The sequence below is a fragment of the Galeopterus variegatus genome, unplaced genomic scaffold, assembly GCF_000696425.1.
Source record: "Galeopterus variegatus unplaced genomic scaffold, G_variegatus-3.0.2 Scaffold11632, whole genome shotgun sequence".
In the NCBI taxonomy this organism is placed as follows: Eukaryota; Metazoa; Chordata; class Mammalia; order Dermoptera; family Cynocephalidae; genus Galeopterus; species Galeopterus variegatus.
Window position 1 is genome coordinate 40,573 of NW_007737743.1, and position 8,205 is coordinate 48,777.

Consider the following 8,205-nt stretch of genomic DNA (forward strand, 5'->3'; position numbering starts at 1 on the left):
AGCACTGAGGGTTGCGATCCCGTTGCCGGTCCCGGTCCGGTACGGGCGCGACACTGAGGGTTGCGGTCCGTTGCCAGACACACACACAAAAAAAGAAGACAAAAAAGGAAAAAAAAAAAATGGGTCCTTGATTGTAAGGCCAGAGAATTTGAACTTGTATTCTAGTTAGAGGTCATTGAAAATGTTTTGTTTTGTTTTGAGCAAAGAGATATGATGTAAGTAAATTATTGCAGTAGGATTCAGTAATAAGAAACTAAGGGAAGTAAGACCAATTATAGTAGTCTGTAAGAGACAAAATAATAGAATCTGGGCATAGTAGCAGTGGAACTGGAAGGAGGGGTAAGTGGAGAAATGGGAAATAGGAGAGATGGCTCTGGGATGTTAGGGAAAGAGGACACTGTAATGACACATTGCATTAGAGGTGCCCTGTAGTTACTCATAGCGTAATTATCTAGCAGATGATTGGAAAGGAGGGTTATAACGTGGGGGAAGTTACAAGGAGCTACCAATGTAGAAGTGAGCTGAATGAAGCCCTGAGAATGAATAGATGAGGCCACTGAAGGAAAGTATTTAGAGAGAGAAGGAAAGAGGAAACTAAGGACAGAATGACTGGTAACATGACTGTTTAGAGGGTGGGAGAAGAAAGAGGAGTCAGTATAAGAGAAAGATGGAATAATCAGAGCTTTTAAAGAACTAGGAAAATGTAATGTGGTAAGAAAGCAAGCAAGAGTGAACCTGTGAGAAAGCCAGGTAGTAAATTGAGAGTGGAAAACTGGTTGTCAACAGCCATTTTAAGAAATGTAATACATGAATGAAGTGATTGAGCAGCAGTAAAAGTCCAAATGAAATTAGATGGCTTATCTTTGTGGTGGGCTCAGCACATTTAGTGGATAAAGTGCTGCATGAGATTCTGGGAGCAGGGTAGTCACAAAAATGAATAGAATATGAAGAGTCCTACAGCCTAGTCGAGGGGAGAGAGACATAAATGGATAATTGCACCACACCATGTGGAAAGCATAGTGAGAAGTCAACATTTCATTTTCTGGTAGTACAGAACATGATGAGGGCAGAGGGGGCCTTTCCTGGAGGAGGTGATTCTGGCTCTGAGTCTGAAAGGATGCCTGGGAATCCAAGGGAAGGCCTTCCAGGCAAAGTAAACAACAGGGAGTGATGAGAAGTTGGTGTTGTTGAAATGTCATGTAAGAAGCCGGGCTGGAGAGCAGCCCGGGGAAAAATTGTGGAAATGCTCGTAGACAAGAAGCTTGAGCTTTATCCAAGGTGGTCAGGGGGCAGCAGAAAGCTACTGGCAGGTTTTAAGCAGGAGTCAACATTTGAGAGAGAGAACTCTGGTAGCTGTGAGGATTTGAGGGTGACAAGATGTCCATCAGGGATGCCGTTTAGAAATCCATGATGGTAATCCAGGTGAGAGAGATGATAAAGCCTGCATTATAGCACTGTGGTAGAGATAAGAAGAGTTGAAGACACCTGTCCTGGACTTTATCATCAGCAGGAATGCTTACAAGCACTTGTATGACCCTCATATCACACTCTCTATTCTATCTATAGGATCTCTTTATAAATCAAATGCATCACTCTGAAACATTTTCAGGTTCAATAATGCACCTATTTTTTCTGTCTTTTGAATGGAATCTTTTGGCAGCTTTAGCTCTCCAGCCAAAATTCAGAAATAACTGGAAATCTTCTGAGACATGGAGCTATTTTATTGCCACAAAGCCTACATTCTAAAGCAGTTCATTCAGTGCCTATATAATCTATATCAGTGCTTCTCAAATTTTAACATGCAAAAAAATCCCCTGTAGAGCTCATAAACACAGATTCCTGGGACCCTCCCTTCTACATATTCACTAGGTCTAGGGTGGAGCTGAAAATGTGAAGTTCTAGCAATCTCACAGGTGGTGCTGATTCTATGCTGCTGGTCCACGGACCACACCTTGAGTATTGTGTTAGTCTGTTTCTGTTGCTTATAACAAAATACCTGGAATGGGTGATTTATAAAGAAAACAACTTATTGCTTACATTTTCAGAGGCTGGGAACTCCAAAGTCCAGGGAACACATCTGATGAAGGCTTTCTTTGGTGGGTCCTTCAGTGATGGCAGGGTATCACATTGAAAAATGGAGGAGCAAAGAGACTCTCCTCTCTCTTCTTTGAAAACCCTCAGAACCACGCCCCTGACCACCATTATCAATCCATTCACTACAGCATGGCCCTACAATCTAATCACCTCTTCAAGGCTCCATCTTTCAGTTACCATAATAGGATTTCCCACCCTCTTAACAGTCACAATGGTGGCTAAGTTTCTAATACATTAAACTTGGGGGACACAATTCAAGCTTCAGTGAATTTGGGGGGGGACATAATTCAATCCACTACAAGTAGCATGTGCTACTCTTACACTACGCTTACAAGGAGAGTGATTTTTCTGGTCTCCTCTATAGACTATAAGAAGTAACACTGAAGAGCTGTAGCAAGAAGAGAGAAAACTGTTAATATCTCTCTAATGGCAGCAAGAAGTAGCTACAGAAATGGAGGAGAGAGAACTGTTTAGAGCCCTTTAGTCTTGTAATAAGAACAAGCACTACCATTTATTGAGACCCTATCATATGCCGGGCAGTGTGCAGGTGCATCACAAATATGCTCTCACTGAATCCTTAAAGCAACACTGCAAAGTGGATATTATGGGCCCTAATTTTACATTTGTAGAAACTAACCCTCATTTGGTACCAGTACATGATTTTAGCTAAGGTCTTCTCACAAACAGCACTGTCATTTGCATCTGGTTACATCCAGTTGCAAAGCCCGTACTCTTTCCACTTATCAAACTGCATCCTGAGGTTAAACTAAGCTTCACTTCATTCACTTAATTTCACCACAATAGAACCATTAATCCTAATGCCTTTGAATCATTCAGTCAATATTATATTTTGTTAAAGAGACAAGAAAAGACATTTGTTTGGGGAATATTGTAAAAGAAAGTGGTTAAAAGAGAGATAGTTTGGCATTTAAGAATTTCAAACATTAGTTATTAGGAAACTTAACCTATGTGGATTCTTTAACAGTGCTAGATAAATGTACTCTTGGCTGTGGTCGTGACTTATTGTGCAGAAGAGAAGTGGTCCCACTTAGAAATCTACCTGCTCTTAGTAGGAAACAGTTCCTCCAATATTATACCACAACGGACAGATGGCTGCCCACATTCTGCGTTCCAGAAGCCTACCCGCATTTCCCTCTTCTTCACCACCAATGCAGCCACAAAAACTGACTGAAGTTTGGGTCATAATATTGACACATTACAAAATATTGCAGGTACTTTTGTTACTACCCAACTGGAGAAACAGAATGCTTTGGGGAGTTTCAACACACTGAAGAAAGGCAAAGAGGATACACTCATCAGTAGCTGTGAGTCTGCAAAAATCTTTTGTGAAATGGAAACTGTTCTCTTAGCCCAAGTGTCTGTCGATGTTGTCCCAAAAGGAACATTGGGATTTCCAGTAGTCAAAGTAGTTCATAAAGAATTGGGAGCAGAACCCAGATCAGACAATGACAGTCCTAGGGACGAGTTTTGCCCACACCGACCAGGTTACCTAAAGGGACTGGCCTCATTCCAGCAAAGCCACAGCACTATTGCAAGCCTTGGGCTAGCCTTTCCCATATTTAACCAAAAGTTAAGCCATAAATAGCTCCCAAAGAAAAAAATCTCTTGTGGTTTATTTAATGCCTTCTAGTTATTAAAAAATTCTTTAGTTCAGGGAAATGATAAGATTTATTATTGTTTCCAATAGCACCAATAGCGCTGTCCAATGCAACTTTCTGTGATGATGAAATGTTTTGTCTGTGCTGTCCAGTACAGTAGATACTAGCCATGTGTGCTACTGAGCACTTGGAATGTGGCTAGTGGAACTGAGGAACTGAATTTTTATTTAATTTTAAATAGTTTAAATAGCACAAATAGCACTACTATTTTAGATATCACAGGTAGAATAGAATAGTGTTTAGTAGACTGTATGACCAAAAAAGATCAGTGATAAAAAGTTGTGGTTACTTTGTTAATTACAGTTAAATTAGGAAGTGTTTCTTATTTGAACATGTTTCACACGTGAAAATTATTTCTCCTTAGCACAGTTCCTAAGGTAATTCATGTACTTTTCTCACTTACATTGGGTTCTGTTTTAGTGTAACTGAAGACTATTTGGTACCTATATGCTGTGGGTTATATGAACTATTAAGTGGAGTTCTCATCCTCACTGATGTTATGCTTGAAGATGTGATGGACAAGTTTATTCAAGCAGATACACTTTTAGTCCTTGTTAACCACCCATCACTAGCTATACAACCTGGAGTTATTAAAGTAAGGGTAAATACTAAAGTTTTGTTTTCATCCAGAAAAATAAATGTATGTGTTAATTAAAAATTTGAATATATATGTTAAAGTAGACCTAAAGCTTTATTTTATACTTAGGAATAATGAACTAATGTAGTTTGTTACTTCTTACTCATGTTTTTGTATGTATTATAATCTAATTTTAAATCCTTCTTATATTGATTCATATCAATGTTTTTTGAAACTACCAGTAAATTCACACACATGAACCCTTAGTAAGTCTATTTTGCAAAAATTACAAGGAACACATGATTCACTGGAAATTTCTCCTGCAGTGTAGTATCAAATTTTAGGCTTTTACTTCAGATCTTAGCTCAGATGTCACCTTGTCAGAGGCCTTCCCTGATCACCTTATCAAAATCACTTCCTCTGGCCCTACTCCTTATTTATATTCTATGACAGCATCCTATTTATGTTTTGTAATTATGTTTCAATTTATCTATATACTTGTTTTTTAATCTCCCACACTGAAATATAAGCTGCATGACGGTAGGCATTTTGTGTCTAGTATATAATAGGTACTAAGTATATGGTTGAATGAATGAATGTTTGATATGAAAGGTTTCCATTAGAAAACAACCCAGTATTGAAATGGGCTTTTAAAGATTCTCATTTTCTTTAGTTTGGATGTAGTATTGTTTAATCACTTGCAGTTCATCCCAGTATTTATTGAGCTCCCATTTCATGTGCAAGGCACTGGGCTTGTTGCTATATGGTATATAAAGAGGAGTAATATAAGCCACTACATTCAAGGAGTTTATAGTCTAGTTGGGAAGAGAGTCATGTACACAACTAAGTAAAAAAATGTAAGGAATTCTGTGATGAGTGCTGCAGTAGAAGTATTAATAAAGAATAGGAGCATGGGGGAAGTTATTCTGAAGGGGGAAATAGAGAAGGATTCATGCAGAAGGTAGGGGTACTTTGTATTATGCTATAAACTTAGAAAGCTTTCTAAGTAGAGAGATAAATAGATGTGTGTTTGGGAAAGAAAAGTCTATCACCACTGTGAGGGAGTGATAAAAGGGGAGAGAGAGTGGGAGTGTTCTACATTAGCGGGCTAGTATAGTAGTCCAGGGAGAAATGATGAGTTCCTGATCTGGGGTAGTGGGAAGTCAAAAGACAGATTTGAGAGACGTTCACTGGAATGGGAAAGAAGGATCTTCATAATTAAAAGTGGGGAATCAGGAGTAGAAAAGCCAAAAGTAAGTTTACTTTTGAAGTCTAGGAGTATTGTGCTACTGTTCTTTAAGGTTAGAGCCATGGAAGAAGTAGGTTTGGAAGGAAAAGTAATTTGCTTTTAAGAAGCTAGAAAAGGATGGAAATTCAAGCCTGTGCTCAGGATAAATAATGTGTCAAGAATAGTAATAGAGGTCTAGGCTATGTGTGTTGTAGATTTGCAGAAAGCATAGTGTACCAGTTTTTTTTCCTTCAGAATTAGGTACAAATATTTTACTTATTGTCCACTAAGGGGCTGCCAGTCTACTTGGTGTCCATTCTTAGCTGAAAATGTCAGTTTTGCCATCACAGAAGTATTAAGATCTCCAAGACAGAGTCACCATTAGCATCTTTCATTTTCATTTTGCTATGGAGGTGGCATTTTCTTTTGAGCTTTCTGTGTTGTTCTATATATATTAACTTAAACAATACTGTCTGATTCATATACATTATATTAAGTTAGTACATTACCCAAATTATCCTAAATTTTTTCTTTTGCTATTAGATGCATATTTTAACAGAGCATCAAAGGAACAAAAAGAAAAATTTCTGAAGAACGTGGCTTTTCCTTGCTAGCCAACCAGTTGTATCTTCATCAGGGAAATCAGGAATTGTTAGAGTGCTTCATTGAGATGTTCTTTGGTCGACTTATGGGCCTTGATGAAGAGTAAGTGGGTTCTTCCCTCCACCAGTTGGTGATCTTTTGTCTTTAAAATTTAGTAAATTCATTCTTAAAATTATCTGGTCACCTATAGGAAAATTCTGCTAAAAGTCATTTTCCAGGTAAATCAGTTTATTATTTTCCATATGATATTCTTCCTAATATAATTTCTTTCTTTGTATTTCAATTACTAATTAGAAACTAGAAACAAATAAATGCTTCATCCAATGAAAGAAAGTGATCTTAATGTTTGGCATGCAGTGTTAAAATGAGGAGGCTAACTGAACAGAAAAGTGGCTCATGTATTCTCAGTGACAGATTCAGTGAGTGCTCTGTGCAGGACCTCCTCATACACCTTCAGGCCCCTCAGGTTATCTGGGAGAAGAGCACATCCCTCACCTGGAATTCCTGATGTACTGCTTGCTGAGATTTGACCCCGGTGTAATGCTGAAGAATTAGCAAAACAGTGCAAAAATAAAATAGTTTTTCTTCCAAACCAAAAGTTTGGCAGAAAAGTTAAACTGTTATTTGTGTGTGATAAAGTAGAGAGAAATGTGTGTCTCCTTATTGTGGAAGACAGATTCAGACCTTGAGGAATCTACTTATTTATTTTGGTAATTTCAGTAGTACTTTTCATTTGCATAAGCTTCTGGCTTTTTCAAATCAATTCTGCATTATCTCATTTGATTCTCATCACAGCCTTGAGAAGAAAGTAGGGCAAATACCACCGTGCATATTTGACACATGAGAAAAACGAGGCACAAAATCCTTAAATAATTCAACTCTGTCACAGAAGCAAATAGTATTGGGACAAGAACTCCAGATTCATTCCTTTTTGCTAGACATTTTTAGTAGCTCACTGTCTCTGAAACGGTATATAAAATAATAATGATTTTCCTGTGCACTTGTTATATAGTCCCCTAAAGCAGAGGTTCTTTGGGATACATAAGGGGCCCATGGATGAATTAAAATGAATCAGTTAAAACCATGAAATTGTATGCATATTTCATCTAAATTTTTGTGTATTTATCTTGGGATGGACTTCTAGCAATAGCTTTTATCTTATTATTGGAGGGGGTCTATAATCTACAAAAAAACCCCAAATTTGTTTTGTTATGGCTTCAAAACCAGCTTAACAAAATGACCCATAGTTGCAATCATTTTTCCTTACTTTGTGACTAATTCCTTCTAACATGCTCTTAATTGTATATTGTTTACTACAGATTTTATCTAGATGTGAAAAGCATGGGACTTTATAGAATTGGTCTGTCATTCCTATTCTGGAACTAATAGAGACTTCTCCATATGACACCGCACTCCTGCATAATGCTCTTTTACTTCTCCACATCTTAAATTCTTGTTCTTTTTTTTTTTTCCGTTAAATTTTTATTTTGTCAATATACACTGTATATGATTATTATGGCCCATCACNAATCCATGATGGTAATCCAGGTGAGAGAGATGATAAAGCCTGCATTATAGCACTGTGGTAGAGATAAGAAGAGTTGAAGAAACAGGAAATAAAGTCCGTAGAACCTGGGGAGTGACTCACCATGGATAAAGGAAAGGTGGTTGTTGAAGGTGGCTCCAGTTGTGCATGGGGAGTGGGCTTCTGCCAAACTAATCAGAGAACACACGGGGAGTGCGTTGAGGGCAGAAAGATGATGCCAATGTAGATTGGTTGCGTTTGTGGTACATTGAAGAAACCAAGCCATCGAATTTACAAGTGTGAAGCTCAGAGAAGAAGGTTAAGCTGGGAGTATTAGTCTAAGAGTCATGTTAGACATTGAAGGGGATATATAAAAACATAAGACACAGTCCCATCCTCAAGGACTAGATGGATGAACCATGTCCTTGAGAAATCATAATATGTAAAAAATGAACAATTGTTAAACCATAGAAATAAGTACAGTTGGAATTCAAAGAGA

The 8,205-nt window shown here is 37.9% G+C and overlaps 1 long non-coding RNA gene across 2 annotated transcripts in view; it reads left to right on the forward strand.

Annotated features, from left to right (window-relative positions):
* Positions 1-7,635, forward strand: part of LOC103610700 — an 8,569-nt gene extending 934 nt beyond the window's left edge. The window contains exons 2-4 of one of the 2 annotated variants that reach the window (XR_552229.1): positions 3,080-3,419; positions 6,122-6,283; positions 7,501-7,635. This is a non-coding gene — a long non-coding RNA (uncharacterized LOC103610700). The remainder of the gene's footprint in view (positions 1-3,079; positions 3,420-6,121; positions 6,284-7,500) is intronic. The other variant, XR_552228.1, reaches the window with a different exon arrangement.
* Positions 7,636-8,205: the final 570 nt, after the last annotated feature.